The sequence below is a fragment of the Capsicum annuum genome, chromosome 9 (genome assembly GCF_002878395.1).
Source record: "Capsicum annuum cultivar UCD-10X-F1 chromosome 9, UCD10Xv1.1, whole genome shotgun sequence".
Classification (NCBI taxonomy): Eukaryota; Viridiplantae; Streptophyta; class Magnoliopsida; order Solanales; family Solanaceae; genus Capsicum; species Capsicum annuum.
In genome coordinates, this window is record NC_061119.1 from 95,972,969 (window position 1) to 95,987,034 (window position 14,066).

The window sequence follows — 14,066 nt, forward strand, 5'->3', positions numbered from 1 at the left end:
TGAATTTCTTGAGTAGGCTAGGCATATTCTTATGTTCTATACTTGAGAGCATGTAATGACCCTTCAGGTCATTTTCTCAATTATTTCTTATTTTCATCATTTAGAGTTTTCTTATACATTCCCCAAGTCATTTATGACTTTCTGGGATAGATAGTATGATTATCAATAGTTTGTTTGGTTTTAAGAGCCAATTCCCGGTCTTAAAGCCTACGTTGTTTCAAATTGGCTTCCTGGAAAATATATTAGTCAAATAACCTCGTATGCCAATTCTTACTATTCCAACAACTCTGGAACATCAATTTTAGGTTACAAGGATCCTTTTTTTCCATCCTGATACTCCCGAACATGTTTTGGGCTATTGATCAGAAGTTAAGAAAATAGGCAAGGGGGTATAGGACAGATTTATTACCTAGTAGTAATTATTCTTTTGAGACGAGCAATCTCATCCCAAATAGACTAATTACCTCGTCATAATTATCTTTTAGTGACGGTATATCATGTCTCAAATAGACTAACTACCCCATCGTAATTATCTTTTCATGACAGTATTTCTCGTCCCAAATAGACTAAATACGTGGTCATAATTATCCTTTAGCGACAAGCAAAATTCTTTTCCTAGATCAAGTTTTAAGGACGAACAATATCTTGGTCCTAAATCAACCTTTAAAAATGAGCCACATTCTAGTCGTAGATCAACCATTAAAGAAGAGAAACATTTCATCCTAGATAAATATTTAAAGACGAGCAATATTTCTAGTCTCTAATTGACCATAAATGAGCCTATTATCACAAAATAATAAATTTCATCAAATAAATATCAAATTACTACCGATAATCTCGATACAAAAATATAATATAATTAGAGACCAGAAAATTTAGTGAACATCCCATGATATTAATTTCAATATTTGTTTTACAAAAAAATAGTTACCATCCTAATCGAGCTAGAGTATGATATCAAATTTTCCATAACATTTGAATACATAGCAAAAAAATGATCAAGTAACTCCTGAAGTAACTCCTGTTTCTACTATTTAAGTCATCAACTTTCAGTTCAAATTGTCAGCTTCCATCATAGGCTCAAAAAATAATCAATTCCTCGACTCAATTACTATTGTTTCACCTATATCAAGTAAATCCTACAACAGTAAAGCAGAAATTTAGCAGAAATCAAGTAACTTCCATCACAATACAATCTAATGGGTTCCTAACATGAGTTCTACAATAATTATCAAACATCCTAGCTCTGCCTCATATGCTCGACATAAATCAAGTAAATATATCAAAGTATCAAATTCAATTTTAAACACTTAACTGCAGAGAAAGCTCCACGAACCATTTAAAAGAGATGAAGTAACAAGTATCACCCAATATGTACATCATACCATCACACTAAGCAAAATCAAATACTTCAGCAGTTAAAAGGAGTGCGAGTTCAAGAATATACACAAACCTTAGTCCTATAACACATAAAAGTCCAACCAAAGGTTGAAGAGTTCAAATCTTAACCCAAACAATTGTTTAAAGTTCCTCAAAAACTTCTTCTAGCTCATACATGAACATTATATATAAACACACACACACATATATATATACATACCTTAGATGAACAATCATGTACTTATTTAATATCCAGTAGTTAATAGTGTTGATATGAAACAACATCATCAAAGGTGAGTGCAATTTACATTAAATCCCAAATTTGTAATTTTGATAGACCAACTGCCTCTTGTTGCAACTTGGTTTTGAATAAGTAAATGGTTAAACTGGACTTTATATCCTTCATAAAATTCATAGGTATATTTGTTGAAGTCACGAATAGGAGAGAATGGAAGTCATAGAGAGGAGGAAATAGTAAAACTATTCACCACACAAGGAAAGTAGAATAAGTTAGTTTTGAGCTTATATGTATCAAATGAAATAATGGATTACATTGTAGTACATATTAATCCTTACCTGGTGAAAAGGGGAGATCTAAGGCATGGTGGATGGGGACAAATAGTGGTGAATTTAGTGTTAAGTCAGCATGAGAATTGCTTAGACACAAAAGTGATAAGAGGGAGATTTATAATGACATCTGGAAAAAGGATTTTCCTTTCAAAATAATCTTCATTCTTTGGAGAGTAATTAAAGCTAGAGTCCTTATTGATGATAATTTGAAAAGAATAAGGATTAATTTGGTCTCTAAATGCTGGCATTGTGAGCAATTCCAAACAGAAATAATAAACTACCTTTTCCTAACAGCTCTCGTAGCTTCACAACTTTGGAAGTATTATTCCAGTTTTACAGGTATCACAGAGGAAAGTAGCTAGCTGTCACATACAATTAATTCATGGTTGAATTGGGAAACGCAAGAAAATTGTAGCAAATGTAAAGAGTGATACCAGAACTGATTATTTGGGCACCAGAAAATTGTGAAACGCAAGCAAATTGTAGTAAAATTTTTCTTCAGGTAGCTCTTTAACTAGAGTCCCTGATGGTAGCATTTACTTATGTGTTCAACCTTGTTCAGTCCACACAACATCACAGCTACCATCCCTATAGAAACTTATTTTTCTTTCAGAAAACACACTCTAATTTGAAGAGATATCATCAAACAGAAGACTTAAATTACAAGAGTATACATATAGAGCAGCAATGTAGACAACTTTTCTTGTTCACTGTGGCAGAAGTTCATGGGAAATTTCAACTAAAATCATTTCAAATTTTAGATGCCATTAAGTGCCCAGCTAAATATATTTCAACAGATTAGTACATTAATTTGTATCTAGTTTTTTAGAATTAGAGATGTTGATTACTTTAGTTTTTGAAGCGACTGGTCTTGTAGATGTTATGGCTTTTAAGGTTGCTAAAACCACTAATACCATCCTAATTCAAATCATAATGCACCATTGTATCTATTAGAGCTTGAAAAGTCACTACTTGTTGACTATCGAGAACTTAATCTAACTGTTGTGTGATTACAAACAAGGAGAAACAAAATGAAGTAGCGAATATACATACCACTGGACGATAATTATGTACTATTTAAATTATATGTTAGTCATAAGAAGCAGATTTGACAGCCAAAAAAGAATGATGATAATGGTGATCTTACGAAAAGCATCCCAATGGGAATAAACTTTATGGAAGAATCACAGAGACTCTGAATGGTTTGTTCGTACGTCAAATAGCAGCTCCTAAAAGGAAAAAGAAGTATGAAACTAAGGGCCAAGGGTATAGACTGGTGGTCAATGAAGTGGGAGGAGAACCATGAGGTCTCAAGTTCACATCCAAGTTGAGGCAAAAACACATGAAGTAATTTTAATTCTTACCATCAATCTAGGCCTTGATTGGCTGACTTAACTGACACCTGTGCTGGGAGGTATGCATGAATTATGAATATCACTTGGTAACTAATTCATATCAAAGTGAGACCTAAACTAGGCTCTACCAAAACTTTAAACTCTATTATTAAATATGCGCATATCCAAAATATTCCAAATAACGAGAATTAAGAATATTAACAATGCACAAAATTATAAAGAGTACCTTTTTGATCCCAGTCAAGATGACATTCTGCACAATGTATCACATCAAAGGAAAGAGATGGATAAGCCAACTGCTTTGAATTAAATGATCAAATCATTGAAGGAAGACCGATTTAAAGTGTTAGCTGAAATTGACTGCCTAATGCTTCATAATTTACAACACACATGGTAAATAGTTGGCTAGAAAAGAGATGTGCCCCGAAACTTTCATAACCACATCCAATATCAAGATAGTTCAGACTTGAAAAGGAAGCAAGAACATCAAGTGGTAAGATTTTTTGCAACTTTAATGGCACCAGAAAAAAAGAAATATAGAACTACCCTACCTTCCAAATCTGACAGAAACAATCCAACAAGAGCAGAAGAAAAAATTAAAGGACAAGTCAATGAGAACAAATGATGGAGAAAAATAAAAAGGATTTTATAAAAAATGACACGAATGAGATCGAGATGTTGTAGAACCTTTCTTAGGGACTACAACAAAAATTTATGGAAATAATATAAGTATACTATCTAGATATGCATGTAGTAAGCAAAGGAAGGGAAATCGTTGATGAGAGTAGTCTTAACTGCTGTCAAACATGGCAGAGTCTGAACGAAAGGAAAGTTGTTCTTCCTCCAACATCATCAACCTAACATTGCATGAAATGAGGTAAAAAATAAGCAAAGGAGCAGATAATACAATCATATTTAAGCAAAAGAAACTCATGTTCTGCACTCACCTTTTTTTCTATCTTCCAGATGAGAGTACCACTTGTGCAATAATATCAACATTAGCATACCAAATAACATCTCTATCGGTAGGCCATCTTAGAGGAATCCTTTAATTAACAGGGAAGTACCTAAGTTGTGCGGACACTTTATTTTTTATGCCACACCCTAGTCGGACTCTTCAAAAATACACTAATTTTGGTGAATTCAACACGCACCCATTGACATTTTAACGAGTCTGAGCAACATAGAGAAGTACCAAATAATTTTTTCTTGAACCAAGTCCACAGTACCGGTAAACCTCATCACTTTTAGAAAGACCCAAATTAAGATTTTTTGACACATTGAAACATGGAACAAAGTTCTCCGATTCAAGAGGACAATATTTCACATCCTTCATATTTGCAATACCAAGAGAGAGCTGAACTATATCCCTTAAGTAGAACAATCAAATAAGAATAGAGCAGATAAGCAGAACAAACAGTTTTGAAAATCCCATAGTTTTCACGGAGACGAGGTCCCGATGGAGTCGGACATGCACATGTGATTGGTGCACTTTGTACCATTATTCGAGAAGATTCCAAGAAGGAAAGAGCATCTAGCCTTTTTTCGTTTAGAAGATATATAACACTAAATAGAGGAGCACTTTCAAGTTAACAGATAATGAATATGAAGATACCAAACAGCATGAGATTGATCTACATGTTCAGAAGATTATACCATGAATTGGGCATTTTCCTAACCTTGAAACTGAGGATTTCTGGAAGGATGTAGGACACAATTATCAGAATACACATCTTAATTATGCAGGTGTTTGAATTGGTTTTATGGATATTAGGTGATCTAACAAGTGAAAAAAAAAAATTCTATATAGCTATCCAGAGACAACAACAACAACAGGCCCAGTGTATTCCCATAACTACAAACTATCCAAAGATTAACCCGCTATGTCTCTTAAAATTGCCATGTTACGTCTTTCTATAACTTCAACTATTTTATTCCCCTACATGTTCCTACTCTGATTTGAAAGTGAACTTCGCAATCTCATTACATAGCACATAATGGCATTTAATGTTTGAACCTACTATTTATTGATTGAAACTCACTTCTACTCCTTGGTGCAATTCATTAGACAATGGATAATTATCTCTCCTAAGAAAGTTCATGTTAAATGGCTAAACATCTGAGCAGATCTATACAGTTTACTGAACTAATTCATTTACATAAATAGTTTCATAGGAGAAAATTAAGTTATTTGGGCCTTGGAGGATTGAGGAGGTGCACTCCTAACTTTTTGTTACAATCTACAACACTTATTTGAAAAGACCGGGCTAGTAGGAAATGTTCTAGTACACTTCAATAACCTGAACGCCATCAGATTATCTCTAGATTCCTTGGATTCCCTGATAATGCATTGTTTTCTACAGTGAGGAATATATCTTAGTTTCACTATAGTCTGCTGACCCCCTGCTTATGCACCAACTCTGAGACTAAGATATCACCAAAAGTCTACTACTATTCTGAATCCAACAATTTGGTGTTACATGGAAATTGATAACTATTCAAAATGAAGAGACAAAAGTATGATAATCCAAAATAAAGAACAATTCAAGAAAAACAACAGCAACTGGCAAAGTAATAGATTATAAAGTTTATGACCTTACGCCTCAAGATAACTTAAACCCCATGATAAGAATTACCCTACCTATGATCTTGAGTTAGCAGTTGTAGTGTTCGCCTTAAAGATTTAAAGGAACTATTTGTATGGGGTGCATGTTGATGTGTTCACAAATCATAAGAACCAACAGTATGTCTTTTCTCAAAAAGATTTGAATTTACGTCAAGAAAGATGGTTGGAGTTATCAAAATATTATGATATGAGTATTCTGTATCATCAGAGCAAAGCTAATATAGTGGTTGATGCTCTCAGTAGACTATCTATGGGTAGTGTTGCTCATATTGAGGATTGTAAGAATAAGTTAGCTCAGGAAGTTCATCAGCTTGCCTGACTAGGTGTTTGCTTAGTCGCTTTATTAGAATGTAGTGTGTGGGTTCAGAGTAGTTCCAAATCCTCTCTAGTTTCAAAGGTGAAGGAAAAATAGGATAGAGATCCCAGTCTAGTGAAGTTGAAAGAGTCAGTTAGCGATTAAAAGTAGAGGTTTTCTCCCAAAGGGGAGATGGTGTGTTTTGTTTCCATGATCGTTTATGTCAGTTAAGTGTAGATGACTTGAGGCAATGAATTCTTGCATAAACGCATGGTGTGAGTTACTCGATTCATCCAAGGGCCACTAAGATGTACCATGATTTGTGGGAGATCTATTGGTGGAGTGGGATGAAGAGGGATATTGCGGAGTTTGTAGCTAAGTGCTTTATATGTCAGCAAGTTAAGATTGAGCAACAAAAGCCTAGTGGGTCCATGCAGGAATTCAGTATTCCTACATAGAAATGGGAAGAACTGAATTTGGACTTTGTGATGGGTTTGCCTCGTACTCATCATCAATATGATTCCATATGGGATATCATAGATAGGATGACCAAATCATCCCATTTCTTTCCAATTCATACCTCCTATTTAGCCTAGGACTACGCCAAATACTATATCAGAAAGTTGGTCAGGTTACACGAGTTCCAGTATCCATCATCTCAGATAGAAGTACCCAATTTACCTCTCATTTCTGGAAAGTATTCCAAAAGGATCTCGGTACCTAAGTTCATCTCAATAGAGCCTTCCACCCTCAGACAGATAGTCAAGTAAAAAGGATCATTCAGACTCTATAAGGTATGCTACGAGCATGTGTTGCTGATTTTAAGGGTAGTTGGAATGACCACTTGCCTTTGATCAAATTCGCATATAATAACAGTTTAGTATTTAGATGGCTCTATTTGAAGCCCTCTATAATAGGAGATATAGATGTCCAATCGGTTGGTTTAAGGTAGGTGAGGCCGCAGTACTAGGGTCTGACTTAGTATTCGATGCCTTAGGGAAGGTTCAGTTAATTAGAGAATGACTTAGGGCTACCCAGAAATCCTACGAAGATGTGAGGAGAAAGGATCTAAAGATTGAGATTGGTGATTTTGTGTACTTGAAAATATCTCTCATAAAAGGAGTAAAGGGGTTCGTCAAGAAGGGAAAGCTCAGTCCCCGATATGTTGATCCTTAAAGAGTTCTCAGCCATTTTTTAAAGGTATCTTGTGAGCATGAGTTGCCTTCTGATCTAGATTCAGTACATCCAGTATTCCACGTCTCCTTGCTATTAAAATGCATTGGTGACCCAGCAGTTATTATTCCTTTAGATGATGTAAATATTCAGAACAATCTTTCTTTCAAAGAGGTTCCAGTACAGATCCTCGATCATCAGATTCACAGATTGAGGAACAATGAATTTCCCTTAGTCAAAGTTCTTTGGTGGAATTAGTCCGTTGAGGGAGCTACTTGGGAAGCAGAAGCAAAAATGCGAACCAAGTATCCTCACTTCTTGTCTGCAAACTCAGATTCAACCTAAGGTAAGAGTCTTCCTTAGATATATCAGTTCCATGTTCAGTTACAATTATAAAATTAGTATTCCTTACCGTTGCATATTCAGTCATGCAATCATGAACCAGTTTAGACATGTACTCATGCATCAGATATGCATGTTTAGTGCAAAAATTCAGCTTACCAGTAGCTTCAGCCATGTATTCCATGCATCAGATATGCATGTTCAGTATGAACTCAATTTGTCAATAGTTGATAATGCTCAAACTACACCTCTCTTATGAGAATGTAAGTGATAATTGTCAATATATAACCCAACTAGGTTAGGGTCGAATCCCACAGGGAATATGGTATCAATTTAAGTTGTTCGTGAGTCAATTAACTGATAGTTAGCAAGTTCTTGTAAATGGGTTTTTTTGGAAATTATCAATAATTATGTCTGACTTCAGTTTCAGTTTATGTAAACAATATTATACGAAGAGCCATAGTTATGTTCACTATGGGTGTTGGGATTTGACAGACGCTAGTAACGATTCAAGATTCTTGTGGTAGGTAGGAACAACAAACTATCCTTGTCGAAGTTATGTCTATATGTTTCTCAACCTATTTAGACATTTAACTACCTAATTCTTTCTAACTTAGGGAATTTCTATTTCATAACAGGATGTTATCTCAAGTTAATTAATCTTGTTATAGCATTAATTATTAAATGAAAGTTTGATGCTTCCAAGTCCTTTTGATTATTCGCTTCTTACTAGGGCTGATTTTTTATCTCAAGAAAATCACTAGTAAGCAAGGCCTATTGTTTGCAACTAATGGTCAGAATATAAAATACTGGAATTAACAAGAAGTTTCTACCACCGTTATAATCTTGAACACTTAGTTATACAAACCCAAACCCATAGATCCCACAACTCGAGTTAAGGGAATTTAGCTACTCATAATATCATAAGCAAGACAACAAGTTGAATTCATAATTTGATAGATGAACTTACAGCAATATGAATAGCAACAAGTATTTCTCAGATTTGATCACAGCAGAAAATCCTAAAAAAAAGTAATAATTATTTCTCCAAAAGTAAACAGTAATGTTGCAGAGAAAACTAGAGAGAAAACTTGATGAAAACATGAAGTTCAAGATCCTCAAAAAAATCCTAAATTATGCCTTAAATACTTCAACCTAATTATGGAAACAGATCACAGATTACAGATCTTTTCTCGCACAGGTGACGACGAAGTATGACGCCTCATCAGGAGTCTGACAACTTATTAGAAATGTCATCAGTATCTTCTCCAAGATTAATGATTTCTGGCTTAGGCTAACAATGACACTCTGACGGCTTATGAGGAGTCTGACGACTTATTAGAATTGTCGTTAGGTCCTCTTCCACTTTCATGATTTCTGGCTTGGGATGACGGCACTCCTAATGGCTTATCAGACACCTGATGGCTTATCAGGGAATGTCGTCACACTTCTACTCCCACTACCTCACACTGTCTACAGCTAATGATGATTCTTATAACTTATCACAAAGTTGACGACGTATCAGAATTGTCATCACTTCTAAACTTTAAATCCCATTCTCTATCTAAGGCTAACGACAACTCTGTTAGCTTATCACAAGGCTGACGACTTATCAGACAAGTCATCAACTATGCTTCCCTCTCTACTTGCTTAGAAATTAACTCTTTTACTTTCATTATTGCTGGTTCTCTTGCATCTTGATGTTTACTGTAATATCGAAGAGAAAACAATTAAAAATGAGAAAAATTACTTAAGACATTGCAATTATTCTCAGTTAAAATTCTCAAATATGTTAGCATCTGCTCATATATCAGTAGTCCAGTCACGTAGTCATGTCTAAGTTATGCATGTTCGTGTGTCAGCTCATTCTATTAGTGTTTCTCAGCTAAATCAGTCTCATTCGAGGATGAATATTCCCAAGGTAGATATATTGTAATACCCCAAATTTCCTAGAGCTTAACTTAGCTCTAAGTACATGAGTTATCCTATATAAAATTTATAAAATACCTAGTATTTTTCAGTTTATAGTATGCCAATGCGTAGGAAATTCAGTGAGCTTTCCAACGATGTAAAATTCACCCAAATCTGATACCTAGGCAAAGAGTTAGGGAAGTTTATGTAAAAGCAGTGGCTTAGTGCGATTAGGCCGCGTCGCAGTGAGTATTGTAATGAGCACTCCATCGCATTGCGCTGAAGGCTATTTCGGCGTTTGTCAATTTTGAGAGGGTAACTGCGATTGCACAACATCACGGTGAACCCCAAAACAACAATTGTCACGATCTAGAGAGTCACCGCAACTCCACCGCATCACAGTGGATATAGCGATGACCTATTCACCGTATTGCAGTGAGGCCATAATCGGCATTTTTATTGTGGGATTTTAAATCCCAAGGGTAAATTAGACATTTCCCATGACCCAGATCAACCTTAAACACGAAATTAATCCCTAAATAACCAAAATATATCATTATTCACTCAATTTTCCCCAAAGTACATCATTCTCTCTCAAAACCAAGAAACCCTACTTTCAAAATTCAAGAACAAAGCTCAAGAATTTTTCCAAGAACCTTCAAGAATTAACATTACAAGGTATGTTCAGTGTTCATCTTTTGATCCTTTCCACCTATAGAGTCAACGAATCCATTTTCAAACTACAAGATTGTTGAGTTATGAACTTCCATGCTTGAATTGAATTGAATTCATGTTCATGTTATTTTTGGGTTTTTTTCCATATTTAAATTTCAATATTTCATGAAATTAATCATTATATGTGTCAAATTACATGAACCTCTTGATGAACCCCTTCAATTTACAAGTTGATTGATGTAGCTATGATAACTATGTGTGTTGATTGTTGTATAACCTAAGCATTCTCCCTATGTGATTGATAAAATGCCTATGTGAATGAATTAGTGCTATTATAACCTGATAGCATGTGTTCCCCATTCATGAGTAAGTAGATGCCATACAAGTGTTTGATAAAAACTCTCTATGGATGAATTATGAACAAGTGAACAATGTCATGTTATTCAAGATTATTCTATGTTTTACATTTCATGCTATTGAGTCATGGGGTATTTAATACCCGACGATTTAGTTTTGTGCCTAGATCCAGTGTCAATTACAGAGCTTCAGTCATGTCATGATCAGTACTACTCTTAGGTAGTTACAAAACTGAATAGAACTCAATCAGTCTACCAAACTTAGGAAAAATTAGTAAGCTCAATATCAGTTCAGTCCAGTTCAGTATACTCAGTTCAGTGTCTTTTAGTTGGGAGTAGGATTCAGCACCGAGTGAACCCAAGGATGGGGGCTCACCTTTTGGTAGAGGGTGTGATCTCTAGAAGCAATCCTTGCATTCCAGAACTATGTAGCCAGCATAGGTTGAGACATCAAACCTACTAAATGAGAGTGGATGAGGTTTTTTTAACCTGACAGATGATGGTTCCAACGTTCTTATTAGAGTACCTGCCAGATGAGGGTAATTCTCATCTTATCCTTACCCATGGCACGGTACTGACCACCTTCCAATTGGGGTTACAGATTGGACCCCAACTCAGTTATCTTATCTTATTTAGGACATGTCACCTAGATGATTACCTCCTAAAATTTCAGTCTCAGTCTTTAGAATATAACTCAGTTCAGTTCTACAGAATTAGGACTATTAGATATAGTCAACCAGTATCAGTAAATCAGTTATCAGTAACTTAGATATCAGTTACTCAGTATCAGAATTTAGGACTTAGCTTCAGACAAGCTTAGTCACAGTATTTTTTTCTATGCATATTAGTGCACACTCAGTATTTACAGTAGTATCAATTATCCATGTACTCTTATGTTCAGTTACTCTCTATCATGCAGTCAATTATTGTTTATGCATATGAACCCTTGCATTCAGCCTTACCCCATCTAGTATACCAGTACATTCTATGTAGTGACGCATACTTTTTCTTGTTCTATGATGTTTTATATCCTAGGATCAGACACTCAGGTTCCTGACCGCACATAAGTAGATCAAGATTTAGCCAAAAGTAAATTTAGCAGTGCGACCTCATCATTCGAGGATATTATTTTATTTCAAATTTTTAGTAGTTTTAGTATTTCAGTATTTAGGATTAGTTGGGGGCTTATCCCATCAACTCCACATTCAGACTATTTCAGTTAGAGGTTTTTCAGACTAGTTTTTTGACAATGTTAGTTTTATAAATTATTATTTCAGTGGATACACTTTATCAGTATTTATAGATTTTTAACCTTATGGTATTTCAGCCTATTTTTTGCATTTAATTCAGTATATTATTTAGTGCTCACAGCAGATATCAGCGATGGGTTAGCTTATGGTCCTTTGGGGTCATAAGCACCATGTAGCGTCAGAGGTACAGACTCAGGGTATTACATGATGCAATTCTGGCTTCATGGATGGATTTCTCTAAGGCTTTCTTAGACTTCTTATTTCCTCAAGAGTTGAGGAAAGCAATGTCAGAAGAGTTTGTGAACATGAAGCAAGGGAGGATGTTCGTTCATGAGTATTCCTTGAAATTCCATCAATTATAAAGGTATTCTCCCAAGATGGTTGCTAGTATGAGGGCTTGGATGTGCTAGTTTACCTTGGGATTATCCCATGAGTTAGTTCTTAAGAGTAAGGCAGCTTTTTTTTACTAAGAACATAGATATCTCTAGATTGATTATGTATATACAACAAGTAGAGAATGAGAAAAAAAAGTAAGTTGAGCTTAGTGAGAAGCAAGGAAGGAAATTTAGGCCTTCCAAACAAAGTGGTGGTAAGTGTCCACAAAAAAAGTAGGGAAGTTTGGGTTCATTCTCCTTTGTTAGTGTTCACTTTCCTTACTCGAAGACGTAGAGTGATCGTCGTCCTCAGTTTAGCGGTGGGTTTTGAGAAAAGGGTGCCCAATTCTAGGCTAGTGGTGCCCAGTCGACTCTATCCTACCCTCTTTACAGATTCTTTGGTCTGAGTTATCATGGTCAGTATGAGAAGGGGAGAAATAAGTGTTTTTATTATGGTCAGGTTGGGCACAAGCAGTGTGAGTGCCCCTCTCTAGTAGCTTCTTGGGACAATAAGGACCATGTTTATACTCTTCCTCCTCCCTCACCAAAGGGTGCTATGTCTGCCTCTGCCATTTTTCTAGCATCGGTGCTAGTGAGAACCACTTGTATGCACTTGCTACTCGCTTGGATTTTGAGGCGTCTCCCGATTATATCATGGTTATGTTTAGACTTTTCTCCTGTGATATGTATTGTTTGCTTGATCCAGGGTCTACTATTTCCTATGTAACCTCATATATGGTTGTGCATATTTATTGTGGTCCCAAGAGTCTGTAGGTTTTTTTTTTTTTTTTTTATCTAGTCGGAGACCTGATTGTTATTCACCTGGTCTATATGGGGTGTGTGGTATCTGTTAGTGGAATAGATACTCTTTTTGACTTGATAGAGAAAGACATGGTTGATTTTAATGTCATTTTAAGGATTGATTGGTTGCACTCTTGCTATGCTTTCTTGGATTGTCGGACCTATACGATCCTGTTCAATTTCCCTAATGAGCCAGTCATTGTATGGGATGGTGTTCTCTAAATCCTAAAGGAAGATTCATTTCTTATCTTAAAGCTCAAAAGTTGATTGCAAAGGGGTGTTTGTATCATGTGGTTTGAGTTAAAGATTCTAACTCAAAAGAGCATTCCCTAGAATCTATTCCCGTGGTTATTGAGTTTGTTGAGGTATTTTTCGTTAATCTTCTCGATGTTTCTCCTGATAGGGAAATTGTTTTTGGCATTGATCTTGTTTTGTAGACTTATTCAATTTCTATCCCTCCCTATAGAATGGCTCTGGCAGAGCTAAAAAGGCTTAAGGAGAAATTGAAAGACCTCTTAAATAAAGGTTTTATCCATCCTAATATGTCTCTATGGGGTGCTCTGGTGTTCTTCGTGGGCAAGAAAGATGGTTTCTTTCGTATGTGTGTTGATTATCATCAGTTGAACAAAGTAACCATAAAGAATAAATTCCACTTCCTAGGATCGATGATTTGTTTTATCAACTTCATGGTGCGAAGTGTTTCTATAGAATCGATCTTAGATTAGGTTATCATTATCTTAAGATTAGGGATGTGGATATCCTAAAGACTGCTTTTAGAACTCGGTATGGTCACTATGAGTTTCTTGTCATGTCCTTTAGGTTTACCAATGACCCAACGACATTTATGGATTTGATGAATAGGATCTTTCATCTATTCTTAGACATGTTTATCATTGTCTTCATTGATGATAGCTTAATATATTCTAAGAGTGAGGTGGATCATGTGGATCACCTCCAT

The 14,066-nt window shown here is 35.5% G+C and overlaps 1 long non-coding RNA gene across 1 annotated transcript; it reads right to left on the minus strand.

The window, feature by feature from the left end:
• Positions 1 to 874: 874 nt before the first annotated feature.
• On the minus strand, positions 875 to 4,155 carry LOC124887357. The gene is made up of 2 exons (XR_007044939.1): positions 3,532 to 4,155; positions 875 to 1,139 (listed from the first exon to the last, which is right to left on the minus strand). It is a non-coding gene; the product is annotated as an uncharacterized LOC124887357 (long non-coding RNA).
• Between the last annotated feature and the right edge of the window lie 9,911 nt (positions 4,156 to 14,066).